This window comes from Equus caballus, chromosome 28 (assembly GCF_041296265.1).
Source record: "Equus caballus isolate H_3958 breed thoroughbred chromosome 28, TB-T2T, whole genome shotgun sequence".
NCBI classification, from domain to species: Eukaryota; Metazoa; Chordata; class Mammalia; order Perissodactyla; family Equidae; genus Equus; species Equus caballus.
This window is the reverse complement of record NC_091711.1, coordinates 18,713,481-18,733,832: the sequence shown is the minus strand read 5'-3', so window position 1 is coordinate 18,733,832 and position 20,352 is coordinate 18,713,481. Positions and strand designations below refer to the sequence as shown.

Here is a 20,352-nt window from a genome sequence, read left to right as displayed (position 1 = left end):
CCAAGCCAATCATAAAGTCTTTAAGTAATCTTTATATACACCGAGACTGCCAGCTGCTTACCAGCGCATAACAGAAGATAAATGTGCACTACTCTACTACCAAGGCTAAAAGAAGCCAGGTCATCTGACTGCTAGCAACCTAGTTTTTACATAGCTGTCTATAATGCTCATCATCAAGTTATAGCAATATGATTTATTAATCCTTCTGGCATTTTTCTCCTTGACAGCTTCTCAGCTGCTGTTACATCCTTCTTGGATGGGTAAGTACTGCTTTCTATTTTGAAACTGTGAGTCAAGTTTTGTATGTTAAGACTTTACTTGTTTTAGGCACTTGGGATCTATTAAAGTGGAGGAACTTGGATTTAACACTATAAAAGATAAAAAATCGGATTCAAGTGTTGAAGAGACGTGAAAATGAAGAACAATGTATTTGGAGATGTGATTGAAATGGAACCTTTCAATATTTCTAACTCAAAGTGGGTTAAAATATAATTCACATCACAGTAGTTACAGGCAGGCCATCGCATTTTATTTAAAATGGAAAATATACTTTTAAGACCGCTATAATGTCTTATGAATATTCAAATATTTTGATTCAGGAATATTTTTGCTGTAATACTTAGTAATTTACACCCTTTTTAATCATACTTCTACATTTTCAAATTAATTTCAAGTCATCAATAACTAACTAGCTAACACCACCAATTCAACATGGTTTTATCTATGCATGTATTACATTTTGTTTAAATCCTATCAAATTAGATTTGATATTACTTACCTATTATACATATCAAAAGCAAACAAAAACAAAACAAAACTATTGGGAGCATGTGTGTGTGTAGACATATATATATATGTACACATACACGCATGTTTTGGTTTGGGTTTTTGTAATAAAACATGGGAAAAGACCAGAAGTATGTAGATCCATATATTAACAACGACTAAATACAAGAGATAGAATTATAGGCAATGTTAATTGTTTTACTTCTTATATATATATATACTCACTTCTTATATTAACAACCAAATTAATGATTTACTATAACTGAGCTCTAAACAAGGTTGTGTTGCTAGAATCTATAGCAAAAAAAGAGAGAAAAGATTTGAATTCTCTAGTTATTTTACCTAGTGAAAGAAATCAAGTATTTTTGTTTAATGTGGATAGACATATTTCTTCATGCCAGTGAATCCAAAAGCAATTCAGGCATATAAAATACATTAGGTAGTATCATCTTGTCAACCAGAAATTTACACACAAATTTTATTCAGATGGATAATTTATATTTTTGGATCTCAGTCTGATTTATTGCCTGGTTATTGACATCTTATCTCTATAGTTTTACATCTTAAATTAGTGGAAATTTTGCTGTAGAAAAGAAAGATCACGTAGGTTCATCTTACTTCCTCATGATATAACCTGATATATTTAGCTTAAATTTTAAGAGCAAGATACATTTATACCATGAAATGATTTCACTCAAATTTCAAATGTTTCTAACTGTCTTTTCTCAAGTGATAGATGATGTTTCTGTCCTGATTTTTGAATTTTTGAGATAAACATCTAAAACAGCATATTCTCTGGTGTTGATAAGAGAAGCATCCATAATCCTTTAACACTGACATTCTTCTATGAAAGTTTCGGGGTGTGATTATATGTTTTCTCAATTCCTCAGATGTTTTCTATCATATCCCTTCATAAAGGTAAAAGAAAAAAAGACAATTCCTAAACATGTAGGAAAAATGCAGCCACAATGCAACTTAGGATCTTTCCAACCTCGGAAGGAGCTTGTTGGAAATGCCAGAATTCTTCACCATCTTATTAGAAAGTCATAATATTTGTCTAAAGTATTTCAAACACAGGTGTGGCAATTGTATGGGTGCACACAGGATAACAAGGCAGTGCTGGTGATTTTCATCTCTGTGTCTATCCACTTTCTTGCAAAGTCTTTTGTTTGGACTAGTCTAACTCAAAATTATCACCACTTGTATCCAACTTGTTTTAAGTCCCCGAGACTCAGAGAACTGGTGAACAATGGAGAACCAATTAAATAATGATTAATTTTCACATAGCTCCTCATTCATTAAAAACTGGGGGGGGGGAGGACAATCTGGTATAAACTAGATCTTTTAAGAAGTAGATTCTTCAGTTTCAATCTCTTTAACACTATGCAATAATGTAAATAAAGTACTAGATAATGTCACAAGATTCAGAAAATTTAACCTTTAAGTCACTAGTCTTTAAGTTATTAGTGACTATCAGAGGTCCTTTTAAAGTGAGTCAGTGTTGATGTTTAAGCTTTCAGTAATTTAATAAGTAATTTATTTATGTCAATGTTATTAAAATAACATTTACCAAAAGCAAACTCTATTTCTCCAAATTAGCACATCTTCTTATTTGTTTCTGAAGTCATATAACTGAATTAATTTGTGACTCTTATTGCTATATGAATGGTGGGGAATTTTGGGCAATCATTGATTAAGAGTGTGTGTATATATATGTATAGGTATATGTACATATATGTATATAACCAATGTATAAAATTACTACTTAAACACTCCTTATTGGCTGTAAGACCAGAGGAAGTATACGACCAAAAGATAGCTCTAGAAATAATAGTTACAAATTTAAAGCATTGGATTACTCATTTTTTAAAAATTTGTTAATGGTCAAAGATTAATATCACAAAATTATTAGGGATGTCTATAATTCTGTCAAAGATCAACTACATAAAGCTTCACAATTTGGGGAAGGGCAGTCATGTCAAAGAGGTCATAAAGATTGTTGAATCCTGCACTTTACACAACGTGATGTCAAGATTTTAAGAGAATGGTTGATTGTTGGGGTGCTAATTTGCCATTAACTGTTTTGAATCATTATTAATGACAAGTGTTCATTTTAAATCCTAATGAAAATATTTCATATTTAAAAAAATTATACATATGGTAAACCTCTATTAAAATGTATTTTTTTTCAGGTTTCGATTTTTTAAACACCTTATGAAAGTCTAATTTACAGTGCATGGGTATCGTGAAGAACAAATACTTGTCCAGATAAAGGAAGAATTTCCATATGCTTCCACAGAACCTCACTTCCCTAAAGCCCTGAAGAGCCTTGACTCTTTTGCTTTCCTCTTTCAATTGTTACCTAAGCAAGTTAACACATACACAATTTGCAAACATGCAGTTTCAGAAATATTTTCAGAAATAAGAAATTAATTACATACATCTTGCATATTTACCAGTGAACTTTATTGCAGTTGTTACATTTTATTTTTTGTTAAATCTCCAGAGAATTAAAAATGATTATAATGGTATTTTGAAGAGGATTTAATTATGAATTTCTCAAGAGCAGTAATGAACCTGGCAATATTACTTGTTTGATATTCTCAAAATTCAAAGAGTAATAAAAGCCAACTTTCGCAGCCAATTGTTACATAAATTACTGAAAAAACATTGTGAGATGGGATGTTAGTGTATGAAATTGTTGTATAGACTTGCAACATGAATTCAACCTCAATGCACCACACATGTTTCTATATTCTTCTCAAGAAGCAGGAATAATGAGCTGGAGGACCGTGGCTTTAGTATATAGGAATATGTGGACATGTGTTTTTCATATAAACACCATCTCTCTCTCATTGAAATAACTCAGTTCTTTCCGTGTATATTAATTAGTGAAGACCCCGCTCTGATCCCTACATAACCCAACAGCAGAATGAAGGATGGACATATGACTCAAGTCAATAAAATTAGAGTCCACTATACCATTGGTCAGACGGATTGGTTAGGGGTGTGTGAATAAACCAAGTCTAGTAATTGCTTCTGTCCCTATTTGCTACTCTGAGGGAACAGAGTAAAGAAAAGTGGAGATATGAATAGAAACAGTCTCTAAGTCATGGTTTGACACCTAGAATATTTTCAGTAACATCTGCCAATTTATTCACTTTTTTAAAAAATGGATTATTATTTTGAGATTTATTCTTCATAAATCCACTAAAAATTATTGACTTGGTGGGATACTTTGGGACTTCTAGGTTATTCTCTGAGGTGGCCTTGATAATAGTATGTTGACTGAATGCAAATATTGTGTGACCCAGATCTAGATTCGCCACAAAATTTGTTAAAGTGGGGGAAAATGAGGCATTTAGATACATATTTTTGCAATGTGAGTGTGTGTGTGTGCATGTGTGTTTAATTTTCCAGTAGGTAAGTTAATTACTAAGAAAAGACCCTAAAGCAGAATTATAAATTTCAATCTTTTGCTGGCATCTGAAAAATGGACCTCGACTCCAGACATTTAACTGTTCTAAGGACACTGGCTCCATTTTTCAGTTTCTTTTAGTATCTTCAGAGAGATGCAGGCAGTCTTAGATGACCTGCAGCAACTATTTTTCCCTGTCTTTCAGTTTACACATTGCTTGTTTCCTGGTATGCATAGCTAACAGTGCCCTCCCCTCCTGCCATCATCCGCATTCCTTTAGTTCTTGAGATCACTGATGGGAGACGAGAACCATTACTAAATGAAGACTACAAAGTGCTAAAATGTTCACCCAGCCGTAAGATTCTTCTATTTACTGTTTTTCTTATTTATGTTGATATTTGCTTAATCTAGGATGTGTGCTCTTGACATATGAGGTGATTTAGAAAGACTGTGGAAATAAATATTATCCACAGTTCTTTCTTTCATTGAATTACATGAGATTAATAATATCTGGGCTAATAATTCTACCCACACTAAATGTCATAACATCTCTGTATCTACTCTTTTAAAATACACAATAGAAGATGCCGTTGAAGGATGGTGTGCTGTATATTACCAGTAGGATGAATTTGCACAATTGTGGGTACAGTTTGGACACTCTGGCAGGCTCCATGCTTTTTTTTTTTTTTTTTTTTTTAACCTATCCTACATTATCAAATGCTTTGTGGTCACTTTAAGGCCAAAATACAATCCCAATTTGGTAAAATTTAAATGACTAACCTCATATAATAATTAAAAGCTGAGCCTAATTTAAAGTGAAATACGTCCACTTCCTCTTTAGGGACCTTGTAATGTAAGTCAGAGAAGTGGTTCTGGACTCTTTCCTAGCTAAGCTTCCCTCATGGACATTCAGCTTGTAAGCCAAGGATTCTTCAATCTCCATTATCAAAGTAGCAGAGGGCGGAGAGGAGTACAGATTTAAAAAAGGGGTGATTAAGCCCACATGTGAGCGGATGGACTATCATTAGTTTTCGGGTGGTGAACATGATGTAATCTACACAGAATTCAAAATATATTATGATGTACATCTGAAAATAAACAACTAAAACAAATAAATGTGGCATTAAAAATGAAAAAAAAAGAAAGAACATTTTAAAGATGAATTCATGCCTTCTGGGCCAAATGCATTGCTCTGGTCAAATTTTTTTTTTTCTTACAAAGCGTTTCTGGGGCTTTCTCTTTGCCAGCTTCTTTCCTCAGTTTGTACAGGGTCTCTCTCCATTATGTTTCTTCTCATTAGCTCTCAAATGTTGATGTAGTGTGCATATGGACGCCTTGGCTCAGGCCTTGGAAGGCCATCCTTTCAGAAAAGATGCCTTTCTAAATGATTGCAGGGCAGTACTTCTACTGCTAGATCCATACCTGGTACATCAGATTCTTGCACTTTTGACCCTCCCCCTGCCTTAGGAAAAGTGGTGGTACTTTGCATCTGCAACCTTCTACTGTTTTCCCTTTAACTTTTTGAAGCATGAGTCAAGAACCATCCCCTGGTGCCACACCTCCTTCTGTAACATGGGTATCTGATTCCTTGACTGGTCCATTAAAGTTCCTCTCACCAATTTGGGATTAGCTTTTACTCTCCACTTTTCAAAGTGTGGGTGTAGGAGGGATTGTGGAGGAGGACGATACATACAATTTACTGTTCAGCTTTCTCCAAAGAAATCGAAATATTCAGTCTTTATTTTCCAGTTCTCAATCATCTTTGTCCTTGATGTGACTGAGGAGATTCATTTTAATTATCATCTTGAATTTCTATAAATGATCCATCTACTTCATATTCGTGACTAGGCCAAAATTTTATTTTTAATATGCTGTTGTATTAATTTATATTCTAGAATTGTTTCACATTTTATAGTTTCTTTCAACTAAACAATGATGCTTTAAGGTCATGAACCACGTATTTTATTCCTTTTGTTTTTCCTGTTGCTCCTGACACAGATAAGTCATCATTAATACTTTTTGAATGGGTGATTGAGTCAGACTTTGAAAAGAGACAAAAAAGAGTTGGGAGATAATCATAATGGGGAAAATTAAGTCATAGGCAGTAGATATAAATATTGATACTAATAGGACCTAGTTGTGGGTACTTCAAAGGAAAGATAACATATAGAGCACTTCCATAGGTTAAAACATGTCGCAAATTCTTTGACTTTCCTTCCATGAACAAGTCAAGTCTAAGTCCACTTCCTTTGAACCTGGGTGGCTTTTGTGGCTGCCTCAATGAATAGGTTGCAGACAAAGGGCTATTGCATTCCTCTATCTGAGATTAGATTACCAACGATCATGCATTTCTGTAGGTCTGGCTTGGAACACTTGCTTTGGGAGGTTTCAGCAACCAGGAAATCTAGCTATCCTAAGGACACACTGTAGAGAGGAAAAGCAAGAGAGCTGGAAAAGGAAACGTTTAATTTTAAGCCAAATTTATAGGAAATATAAAGCAATTGGGATTTGCTTGGTTCACACATACAAGCAAAAAATGTTTCTTAGTCCCAGACTCTCTAGACTGCAAAATATTTTCAAATTAACATATGGATTTCAGTGTATAGAAATGTAACCTATTTTTTTATGTTGATTTTGTATCCTGCAACTTGACTGTATTCATTTATTATTTCTAGCAGTTTTTTAGTGCTTCTTTAGGGTTTTCTATATATAAAATCATGTCGTCTGCAAAGAATGACAGTTTCACTTCTTCTTTTCCAATTTGGATCCCTTTTATTTCTTTTTCTTGCCTGATTGCTCTGGCTAGGACTTCCAATACTATGTTAAATAAGAGTGGTGACAGTGGGCATCCTTGTCTGGTTCCTGTTCTTAGAGAGATAGCTTCCAGTTTTTCTCCATTGAGAATGATATTTGCTGTGGGTTTGTCATATGCGGTCTTTATTATGTTGAGGTATTTTCCTTCTATACCCATTTTATTTAGAGTTTTTTAAATCATAAATGAATGCTGTATCTTGTCAAATGCTTTCTCTGCATCTATTGAGATGATCATGTAATTTTTATCCTTCATTTTGTTAATGTGGTATATCACGTTGATAGATTTGCGGATGTTGAATCATCCCTGCATCCCTGGAATGAAACCCACTTGATCATGATGTATGATCTCTTTAATGTATTGTTGTATTTGATTTGCTAGTATTTTGTTGAGGATTTTTGCATAGATGTTCATCAGTGACATTGGCCTGTAATTTTCTTTTTTTGTGTTGTCCTTGTCTGGTTTTTGTATCAGGATACTGTTGGCTTCGTAGAATGAGTGAGGAATCTTCTTCTCCTCTTCAATTTTTTGGAAGAGTTTGAGAAGGATAGGTATTAAGTCTTCTTTGAATGTTTGGTAGAGTTCACCAGGGAAGCCACGTGGTCCTGGACTTTCATTTTTTGGGAGGTTTTTGATTGCTCTTTCGATCTCTTTACTGGTGATTGGTCTATTCACATTCTCTACTTCTTCAGTCAAAGATCAAATTCAAGATGGGCTGTTATTAAGAATCAAGGAAGTTCTAAGGTTATGTTTTACAGGCCCTCTCAAAGACATAAAAGCCTTCTAAGGATGCTGAGAATGTGCTTCACAGATAGTTGTCGTTAAACAATAGAATGTCAAAGAATTCTAAGGATTTTCCCCACAGCAGCCTTAAGAGAAGCCCAAGATATAAAAGAGCTTTCCCAAAAGAGATTTGTGATTGTCTATTTTGTTTAATGGAAATAATTATAAATCTATTAATAAACAACTCACATAGTTTTAAATAAATTGTAGCAGATGGGACAGACAGGACAGAAACTGTATAAAGTTAAGAGAGGACATGGACTCCAGAATTTCTATGCGCAGGAAGCAGACTCAGAAAATACTCAACTGCAAACACAAATGCCTGGATTTCAGAAATACTATGGATCAGTGACTTTTTACCTCCTGTTTTGTATATTTTGAATGGGAGTCTATAGAGCACTCATTCCATACTTGAGCCACTATTATATGTTGGCTGGATGTTAGGAAGATAACTTGTCTCTTCAGTTCACAGGTCTTCAGACTCAGAGGAACAGTACTGAAGGAGCTGTACTGAAAGAAACACCCGAAGAGCCTCATGTGTATGTGGACCTGATTTAGACAAGATGCTGAAACTTGGCCCTGAGTCTGATGCTGTAATGTATGAGACATATGGGAGTCTTGAGGGAGAGTGAGTGTGTTTTGCATGTGGAAAGAATGTAAACACTTTGTGCCAAGAAGGTGGACTGTGCCTACAAGTTCTCGGACACTCGTCAATTCAAGAGGTGGGGCCGATGTTAATTCTCCTTGAATTTAGACAGGACATCATGACAGCCTAATAAAATAGAATATAGTAGAGGGATATCGTGTGATTCAGATAAAAATTCATGCAGCTTCTGCCAGTCTTTCTTGGGACATCTGCTCTGGAAGACCATCAGCCACCATATAAAAAACCCAGCTACCCTGAGGCCACCATGTAGAGAAAGCAGATGGAGAAACCATAGAGAGAGAGAAGAGATGCCGAGAAGCCCCAACTGTTCTGACTCTGACTGTTTGAGTCTTTCCAGCCCAGCTACCAGCTATACAAGTGATGAAATCTTTAAGATAACCCTATGACTGTCACCAGACACCGTGCAACTGCGACTGCATAAGAAATCCAAGTCAGGCGAGAACTGACTAGCTGAGCCCACTCAAGTGCTGGACTCATGAACAAAATAAATAATTGCTATTGTTTTAGGCCACTATTTTGGGCTGTTACACAGCAATAGATTATCAGAACAACTATTGAAATATTGAGAGTACTGTTTTTCTTTAGAAAATACATGAAAAATGAACCAGTTACAGAGTTCATTTTCCCATTATGGTTTAGATCAGGATTCCTCTAAGCAGTACATTTGACAATGGGGCCGGATAATTTTTGCTGGAGGTGGAGGGTTTCCCCGTGTGTTGTTGAATGTTTAGCAGCATCCCTGCCCTGGTCCCACTAGATGCCAATGAGACACAACCCCCTATTTGTGACTACCAAAAATATCTCCAGACATTTCTAATTGTCCCTGGTGAAAAAGTCACTCCTGGTTGAGAATCACTGGTTCACATAAATTTAAGGAAAGAATTGTAGAAGAAGAAAAGGTCCTGGGAAAGAAAAGAGTGTAAAACTTTATAACATAAATAAATAGCCAAGAATTTATATCAAGTCCCCTAATAACAAACCATGAAGTAGAGACACTACTGAAACAAACATATTCTAGAACTAGACATTCTGTTTGCAAAATCATCAAAATGTCCATGCTACCTATACTTTTGTAAATACATAGAATTAGAGTTCTATTAAGTTATGGGGTTATTGAGGTTTACCTTGGCTAATGGTTTTATTTGTTTCTCTCACTTTTGTTTCTCTTATTTCATGCTTCAACTGATTTTTTTCATGTTATTTTCTATTATTTCAATAAAAACACTGTTATAAATTAATAGCTTTCCAAGAGATGAGTTTGTCCCTCAGATAACCCCATAATTTAGAATTTTTGGCTTTTAAAAATACTTATCAAGAAGCAACTACTAATTGAGACTAATAGGATATGATGTGCGTTTGTGACAGCATAATCTACCTTTTCAAGTTTTGATGATAATAGTTGCATGGAAACTTACAATTCAAAAAGGAAACACTATCAGACTTGTTATCATGGCAAAGGAACAAAAGGGTTACAGTTTAGTGAGAGGACATTAGATTTTAATAAGAATTGTTGTTTTTTCCTGCAGTATGAGTATTTTAAACTATTGACTTTTTATTCCTGATTTTTTATTTTTATTCAATCCATATTCTTATATAAGCCATTTAAGAATTGACTTTGCGTAGTTTTTTATAATTTCTTAGATTTGTTTCAAACTTTTCTTTATGAATGAGGGTTATGAAGATAATTATAATTAATAGTTTTATTTTCTTTTTAAAAATTGCTTAGTAGTCCAGAGAAGGTTGGTTGGCCAAGAAGAGAATGAATGAGTTGACTTTGTTTACATCCTGGGGTCGATGTTGGTGCCATTATTTCCTAATAATTCTGTTTCAAATGCTGGTTGTCACAAGCAGTGAAAAACCATGAAAGGATTAGTGCAAATCCATCTTCACTATTGGACAGTGCAAATCTATCTCCAGAAGAATGAAAACAGCTCAGAGTGTAGCATGCACTGCTAGGAGGTGAGAAACATTAACTGCATGTTTAATGGGCAAGAGATTCCCTTTTCTCCCAATGCTAACATAATGTCATTTCTGTGGGAAATCTAGGTAAGCTAGTATCTCATCATATTTTGGACTTAACTTTCAAATATACAAGACATTATCTTTTTCTTGGTAATTGGCATGTCACTATTACAAAGCATATATCTGTCATCAGTTGACAGCTACTACTTATCACAGGAATAGGACATCTATTGCACAGAGCATTCAAATAGATTAAATCCATTTTTCTCCTTTTTACAAACTTTGCATAGCACAATGACATACAAATTGATTTGTAAACTATTCATAACTTCTAGATGGGTTCACCCCTTTCATTTTTCAGGAAGGAAAGGAATTGTAAAGCTGGATAGATCTGGCATGCTAGTACATTTGCCCTTCTCTAAGTGATTTTCATTTTAATGTTACTTTCCTTTTTGCAAGGGCAAGATGCTAAATGAGATGAGATAATTTATATTTGTCACATTTCCTTTCAAAGATTAATGTACCCAACAAGAGGAATCAAAAAGATAATATTAGATAGAGCCAACTTATGAAGCAAAGGCAGTAAGTTACTATCTAAGAGCAAAATTAGGTTGCATATTGTTTACCAAAATGGTTTCTCACTTAATTTTCATGCTTATCTAATTTAATGTGGCACTCATTGTTCTGTGTAATGTCTATAGGTACCTCCTCTAGTAGATTAATGATAGTTTATAAATGTCACTGGCAATTAGGAGATAGTTTACGTCTTATTTTTTAGAAAACCAATAGTATATTTTCTTATAATGGCAATAAAGAAAATATGGTACACTACCACATTATGTTGTTATCTGCCAAAAACAATAGATCTTAGATTATAAATGGACCAATTAATTTCAAAGAAATAACAACACAGTACCTAGTTTTGTTCACTGTTTCTCTATCAGAAACACATTAAAACTACTTGATTTGAAAGTCTGTTTATAAAGGATAAACATTTTCTGTTTTGAAATTTAGGTATCATTACTAGTAAACTTTAAGTATTCATACACCAGAATAATAACCTAAACCAACGTTGATTTAGAACATCAAAGAAATCTAGATAAAGTACACTGTAGTTTCAAAGTAAAAGGAATAGACTTATTTTGATATGTATACGATAAATATTGATTAGGAAAATAAATGAACACAGAAATAATACCTAAGAGCCTAAGTATTGAAATGTGGCAAATTTGAGAATGAATCCTGGACCTGCAATTTTATGGCTCCGTGATAATTTACTTCTCCAGTGCCTTTGTGTTCACACATACCCCTAAAAGGAACAAGACCAACCCTTTAAAAGGTTTTATATGTGAATCTGAGTCAATCAAAACTTTATTGTTATTGTTATTATACTTTTTTTAAAATAGAAGAGCTATTTAGAAAGTATTATATGTAATTATACATAGTCTGATTCTAATATAATGAAATACATTTTTGTATGGTTTATGCTAGAGTTCTCATAACTTCAGTCATTTCTCCAATATGTCAGATGATATGAAACAATCTTAATACTGATGTTTTTTTGTTCATTTTTGCTTGCGGCTATCTTATTCTGACTCATATGATGTCTGTATTATTTTAATAGATTCTCGAAAGTCGCCTTTCTTTTTCTCCTTTCTTCCTTCCTTCCTCCCCTCCTTCCTCCCACCCTCCCTCCCCTTACTCGCTCCCACTCTCCTTCTTTCTATATATTTACTGAGGATTTATCGGGTGTCAGATACAGAGGTAGACGCTGCAGACACAACACTGAGAACACTGGGGCACTTGTTCCCAAGGTACAACCCCCCTAATAGAAGCAGAAAAATCATGATAAACAAGAATTAAATACTAACCTGTGCTATGGCAAAAAAAAAAAAAAAAAAATCACAAAAGAGCAAACCATTGATTATGTGTTTTCTCTCTATCTTTACTGTATTCCCTGACTTTTCCATACTTGGAATAGATACTGTTGCTCCATTAAATCGATGTCTACCAAGTTTATTTTTCTAATAAAAATTTATGTGTTGTGCATGCATATTTACTACTTTGTATATGTGAAAAGAGCAAACTAAATTCATATTTACAGACTTGAAAGATGTCCATATGTTATATGAACAAAGAAAGTTAAAGAAAAATGCTATAATATATGTATGTTTGCATATTGGCTTTGGCTTTTCAGGATTATCTATTGTATACCTTCAGTCAATATTTTATAAAACTGTCCTTTCCTAAAGCATACAGTCTCCCAAAGGTTTATATATATATACACACACACACACATATACATACGTAGACACACACCTTCACAATGCAGTTACAAGCCCTTATAGTCCCATAAATATTAATAGATTTAATAGATGTTACCTCTTATAAGGCTTTGACCATAACAAATGCATTTATTATGATGTGATAAACCAAGAAGATGAATTGAAGTTTTCAGAATAAGATGATATAACCTCAGAGAGTACGGTCAACCTAATACTTGTTGGTTGAAATGTTTGACAGCTGTTTGAACACATTGTCATTTGGGAGGGAAAAAAGAACCAATTCATCAAAATCAACAATACTCACTGAGGGAGTTATAAGTCTCATAGCTACCTTTATATTAAATCTAGTCTAAAAAACCCCATCATTTAAACCATCTCTTGTACATAAGAAGACACTAGCTAATGGCAACCTTTTATCTTCAACAGAAGCAGAACTGCTGAATGTAATACCATGAATGCCATTGTGTGCATGTATATATGTGTGTGTGTATTTGTAGCCTTATGTATTTGAGTGGAACTATCTCACAGCAATTAAATTGAATGAAAACTTGGTCTAAGTAGATTTTCACAATAAATGATTGGCAATTACAGATGGACTAAACAGTTGCACTGCTGTCCTTTTAACAAAATCTCTTTCATGAAACAATTTTACCAATGCTCGTTATTACTTTCATGGTAGGAGGGTGCCTTTTCATTTTCTGACCTAATGACTGTAGATCAATAGGTATTGAGTTGTGGAAAAATACAGACTCTCAGGGAAGGGAATCAAAGCAGGAAAATATTGTCTACAGTTGGCAGCTACCTTTTATGTGTAAACTCAATGGGCCTTTCTTTCTTGATACCTGGATACTCTAGACTCATTTCCTTCAATATTAATTTTGTTTATGTTGTGGCTAAAAGGTGAAAACCTGGAAAAAACACTATATTTTATGCCCAGTTTCAATGATTAATGCTCAAAGAAAAATCCAATTTTCAAAAATAATTTTGTTATGAGTCACAGTGACATCAGATGACATAAAAGCTTCGTCAAGTGGGATCTTAACTCATGAAATGTTGCACACAACTCAGATGATTCCTGCATCCCCCCAATGACCCATTTATCCTGTGCTGATAATATACAGCCTAGAGCAGTGATTTCACTCAGTTTTGATGAATTTTTGCTCTTGACTGATACACACTCTGAAGTTATTTTTATGCTTATGGTCAGATATTGATTGTATTCTTCATGAATCAAGAACTGGTTAACATCTTAATTTTGGAAAACGTTTTTTCCCTACTCCATCCTTTTATCTTTCTTGAGTTAGGATATTATATTTTATTAATTCAGGGTATATGGAAGAATACATTTTATATTTATCCATTTCAAAAATATTTAAACTTTTTAAAATTTTGCCTATCATTTCAATATATAATGTATTTTTAAGTTATCTCAATTCTCCAAGTGTTTCTTCTATTAAAATCTTAAATCTGCTTTTTTTCTCATTTTATAGATGGATCAAATAAGGAACTGCCACAAATCTGTAATATAAAAGACTTTATTTTATACATAGTTATTTATACAACATGAGAAACTATCTCTATTGTATGACAATGTATCAAAATAGAAAACTTCTCCATTTGAAACTGGAGTAACTGTTCCCAAGGCAGGGCAGGCCTCGTGGGCATGTGACCTGTGGAGCTGAACAGGGTCTCACACTTAGAAGGGCCCCATTCTTGGTTTATGGCTCTGCTGTTGCTATCTTGAAATTCTTGACAATTTTTAGCAAGGAAACTCACATTTTCGTTTTGCACTGGGCCATTTCAAATTATGTATCTGGCTCTGAAATCGAGTAATAAAGTTATGGAAAATATCAAACTATCTGTGCTTGTACATTTTGATATACTAGCAATTCTAATATAAAAATACTGATTCAAATAACTAAACTTGTAAAGTGAAAGCCTATCTAATTCTCATATTTTTCTTCTTCCTCCTTTTAGTTCAAGTCACTAGGGATCTTCTGCTATTAGACAAAAAAGTTGTACACTAAAATGAAAAATAATAACCAAGAACCAATTTTTAATGGGTGTAAAGTGCGATGACCATCTATGCACAGATGTTGAGTTAATCTATGTGACTGTTTTCAAAACTATGCGCTAGACCTGCTTTGGTACCCTTCCTATAACCTCGTTATTAGGCCAGTATCCCTATCTCCTAGTTTCTATGAGTGTTAAATATTAACATTCAAGCTTACTCCATGCCCAGCATTTGTACCAGCTGGTAGCAGGGGCAACTCTGTGGGAAGATCCAGGAATACTCTTTATCATAGACACAGCTTTACCCTCTCTTGGCTCTTTCCCCTTCCTTTATCTGCTTTACTTCCTGACTTAAGAGTCAATACATTACTTGCACCTAAATCTCTTCTCAGGCTTGATTTTTGGTTTAAGTCACAAGTGAACTTAAAACAGTCTTGAGGAATCTGATCTAAGATGGAACAGAAATGTAACCAAACTACAATGATTGTGATGTTTTGAGAAACTGCTTTCTAGAAAGATTATATAATGTCATATTGTCCATATTACAATTCAAGGGTATTTATCACAACTTTATCAGCATTGAGTGTTAATGTGAAAAAGGATATCCTATCAGGGATGTCTAATTTGATCGTGAAAAGCAACAACTCATTTTTAATTTCATTTCCTGTATTTCAATGATTACTAAAGTTGAAAGGCTTTTAATATATCTATTTGCGTTCTTATGCCTCCTTTGCTTTTTCTATTGTGATGTAAGTAGGAATTAGTGTTAATAAAATAATGATCTCATAACCACCTTTATTTGGAAGGAAGCTTTACCAAGGTCAGTGATTAACAATTCTCAGTTGTCACTAAGATCAGAAAAAAATAATTGGACTCTTCATGCAGAACTAGGACTTTCGTATGTGTGCACAAGAAGAACTTTACACTACATGAGAGTATTAACACAGAAAGAGGTAAAGCTAGATTCTAAAATTTCCTCCTCTGCTGATTTTTACATATTTTTTTAAAAACCCTGTCTGTTGACAGTGATTATAAGCAGATCTATGGAACTCTCAAGATCCCTTTAGAAATTCAGAACTTATAATTACGAACATTTCTTTAAAATGTTTAGGACATAATCATAAATCTTTTATGGCTTCTTGTGATAAATAACCATTTCTTAGGGTTTAAAATATCATTATTTTAATACCTCTGCCTGTAGGTACAAAAGTGACCTGTTTCTTATACTTGTTCTTACCAATACGCACATGCACTAGAAATATGAAGTATGACCAAAGGACACTTCTGTCAAAATAGATGCTTCAGAAGGACAATATGGTCCACTGCTTCTGTTCTTCCCTCTTGACATTTGGAGGGAAATGACAGCAAAGCACTAGTCCCTGACACAGGATACTATATTGAGACCCTTGCCTTATTTCCCTAGCTGCTATAGGATATAAAGGGAAAATTAATATCTTATTAGAAATATCATAAATAGAGAAAGTTCTTTTCTTATTATTTGCTAAACATTTCTGTGTAGAGAGCCCTCCAAAACCCAACTTGATAGTCCTATGCTAAAACTTACTAACTTCACATAAACTCTTTCTCGCCTGCAAATTCCCCGTCTTTCAATAAAATCACACTTCTCTATTTACACCAATATCCAGTAACACAAAAATCTGTGAGCTTTGTCTTATACCAATTTTTTTGTCTAATTCCTCTGCACTTATCTTTGTCTAAACGTTAATTATCTCATGCTTGGATCATTACAATAAAAACAAAGACCAATTAGTAATTCTTGCCTCTTTTCATTTCCATTTTTCCTACTATATTAATAATCCTTTAAAAGAACTTTAATCACAGCACCATGTATTGAAAAGAAATTCTAGAGATTGGGTGACATAATATCCTCTTTCCTTGGATAAGGATGTCATACTTCACGGAAGTGAAACAGCTGGTCCAAATTCTCCTGTAGTGTAATGATGGCGGTCAATTTGGTGCCAAAAATGTCTCAGCTCCATTCATGATTTTTTTGGCCTCTACATCGTGTCTCTCTTATTGCTTACCAATTTCTCTATGGTAACTTCCTACTTCCTAAATATCAATCCTAAGTTTTCCCAAGAGCCTCTCTAATTTAGTGACACAACATCTGTGAAGCTTAATCCTAGACTATATCCCAGGCTGATCCTCACAAATTTTATTCGGACACATCTTCTCAATCCTCTGATGGGTCAGAAAAATCCTACATTTTTGTCTTTCATATTATTTCCCTTAGCTGAAATTCCTTTCATCCTCCTAAACCCAACCCCGACCAATCTCTTAGAGATCCAATAGGTTTCCAATTCTCTTATGAATCCTTCATACTTCCCACATTTCTTTGAGATATGCCAATTCTTAATAGTGTATATCATAAAGTTTAGCACTCAATTATGGTTTGCCACTTGACTAATCCAACTTCTTAGTTGCAAATAAAGAAATCCATTCTAACTAGTTTAAGCAGGTAGTGTGTTTATATATATAAATATATGCATGTGTGTGTGTGTAAAGTCTGTGCAAATTTGGAATCTGGAAAAGGTAATTTTTGGGCTGAGCCCCTAACAAATCCCAGAACCAAATTAAAGATTTCTCATGTCTGAATCTGATTGCTGGGTCTGGAGGATATGTCGTTGCCTTCCTTTGAGAAAGATTTTAAACACTAATTCTGCTTATAGTTTGAGAAGGTGGGGCATAAACCCAGGAAATACCTAAAACAGGAGACGGCTCACTGTGGATGAGGGAACACAGAATATGAAAAATATTCTCTCCAGTGATATGGTTGTTATGGCATGTGTGTTTATTTTGTTATTCCTAGAAGCATTAAAGCCTTAGAAGTAATAAATCACCTGTCGTGCTTCTTCATACAGACCTGGAGTCCTATTTACCTGGATTCAAAACTCTGTTCCATTAGTGTGACTTTGGGCAAGAAAATTAATTTCACTATCACCAATCAAGTTAACTTATTAGCAAATGTTGGATAATAAAATCTGTCTTATGATTGTTAGAACCAAAGGAAATAGCTTAAGTGCTCAGTACAAATATTAGGTAACTTAGAACCTTGGTTTCTTGTCTTTCTTTCTCCCTTATATATTATTCTATAAATATTTATTAATACAGTAGTGAGCACTAAAGTTTGCTGAAATCCTTGCTCTATTTTCTGCTTTATAGTCTTGTTAATAAAAATTATGGAAGAATTTGAAAGTTAGTTGTAGGAAAGATGTTTTATTGTCCATCATACAAACACTCATTTCTAATATTTTGTGTATTGGTGGGAGGTAAGCCCTGTCTTACATAATACAAGTCAGAGAAGTCATTCCTACTTTTCCAGCCTGGCACAACCAGAGAGCTGACCCATAACTTAAGTTGGGAAAAATGTTCTCTTCTAACAGGGTGACACTTGTTCTCCAACAGAAGTTATTCAATGAGAGAATAATAACTTTTTTATAGTTTCCTTTAAAAAATGAAATGAAGCAATTCAAACAGAGCACTTATAACATAGCCTTGAATGCAATTAAAAATCAATAAAACTTAGGGGCCAGCCCCGTGGCCGAGTGGTTAAGTTCGCGCGCTGCTCTGCGGCGGCCCAAGGTTTCTCTGGTTCAGATCCTGGGTGCGGACATGGCACCACTTGTCAGGCCACGTTGAGGCGGCGTCCCACATGCCACAACTAGAAGAACCTGAAACTAAGATGTACAACTATGTACCAGGAGGGATTTGGGGAGATAAAGCATAAAAAAAAAAAAAAAAAAGATTGGCAACAGTTGTTAGCTCAGGTGCCAATCTTTAGAAAAATCAATAAAACTTAAATTTTACTATTGTCATTGTTTCTTTGTTGTTATTATTATGGAAGGTCATCTTTACTGTAGAAGTCATATTGCCATTGGGATTGTTTGACCAAACTGTTGTCTAAAACATTTGCTTATGGACCTTCCTTGGTACTTGTTTTTCCTAAGCCTGCCATAAATTTTGAGACTTTTGAGTATATCCTTGCAATACTTAAATCTTTCATCTTAAGTTAGACAGAATCTGTTGTTTATAAACCAAGAACTATAACTGATAAATATACCAAAGAAGCTCGCCTTTGAAACTTTAGTAATAAAGAACCTTGGGTTTCTTAATTAATCATTAGTTGAATTGTATGGATTTTGTATTTTGAAATAGTTAATCTGTCCATGACCAAAGTGGATAGAAGACATTGGAGAATACAATAACAGAGCTTAGCTTCTACTTATAATCCTGAAACAACAGAATATTTATGCATCATATTGATAATTTTTTAATTTAAATTTTGTTAAATTCCTTGAAAGGCTTTCTATCATATTTTAATAAATTTAGTTCTGTCACTTTCTAGTTATACATTATTGAGGGAGTTTCCTACTATCAATACAGCTCTATTTTCTCACTTGTAAAAAAGGAAAGTAATACTATTTTCCTCATAAGGTGTTTTTTGGTAAGAATTACTTTAGATATTACAAACAATATACTAAGAAATATTAAGGGTTTTTTTTAACTGAAATAAATTAAAGGATCAACATTTACAGTAATAAGAAAAATCTTAGCCTTATTCTTATTTATTGAATCATGCGAAACTAAAGTTGGTGTCATACAGTTCCTAGTTTAATCAAAACCCCTTTCACTTCTGTCTTTGTGGATATAAGTGTAACTTTCTCCATATTAATCTATTATTATGCTTTTGTCGCTTTTTCTTGATCTTACCTAGAAACAACACAATTACAACGGCATTTCATTTAAGTGATGTCCATTATTTCTTTTGAGAGGTATTAGCTTAAGGCCCAATGGCATGGCTGTGAAAAGCTTCATTTTGCGTTACCTGAAGTCTCTACGTATATATTTACTTTACATTTTAGTGGCCCAATAGGCAAATGTCAAAGCAAACAATCCATAATCAATCTATAAATCAAAAAAGGGGTGAGTTTGTTATAAGTGAGACCTGAGGTCTAGCCCTTGGGGAAGTAAGGGCAGCAAAAGGGTGGGGTGTACAGAGTGGTTATATACCATCTTGGAACAGAGAATATATATCACATATGACAGGAATGTCTCTATTTCTGTTGTCACAAGATGCTTAGCTCATGGTTGATGATGAGGTCAGTGGTCAGCAGGTCAGTGGTCACAAGGTGAGCACAGCAGGTCAGTAATTAATCCTTAGTTTCCAAGAAGAGGTGCTTATCATTAAAGAAATGCCGATGTGGGAGGAAGCTACATCTCTATCTTTAAGGGCATCATTCTTGTCTTTGGGCCATAGTAAATGTTTAAAGCAGGTATACAATGCATGCTCAACAGGCCACATCAGGCCCTTTTGGAAAAACAAGGTCAGGCTGAATTAGTTTTATATCAAATGGCTTCCTCATATACTCCAATATATACCCCATTGCTTTTCACTTATCAGATAGAATCATATTTGTCAATAACTTAATTTCTATATGTCTAGATTTGTTTTTGCTGTGGCAATTATTGTTTTGGTGCTTGTTACTAGTAGTTTTTTTTTTTTTAATTTGAATGAATTTTAAGAGTGGTTTGGCTATTCATCATAGATAATTTTGATTCTTCTAGGGAGAGTTTGCTTTTTACTTGAGAGAATTTTTGATGCATT

General features: G+C 34.1%; 1 protein-coding gene across 8 annotated transcripts in view; it reads left to right on the top strand.

Annotated features, from left to right (window-relative positions):
* The window catches only part of MGAT4C (MGAT4 family member C), a 693,471-nt gene that overhangs the window by 94,536 nt on the left and 578,583 nt on the right, over positions 1–20,352 (top strand). For 6 of the 8 annotated variants that reach the window (XM_070254603.1, XM_070254602.1, XM_070254597.1 and 3 more), the window contains exon 2: positions 228–260. The exons of the other annotated variants lie outside the window; for them this stretch is intronic. The gene's annotated coding sequence lies outside the window, so the exon portion shown is untranslated. The remainder of the gene's footprint in view (positions 1–227; positions 261–20,352) is intronic. 8 annotated transcript variants of the gene reach the window in all.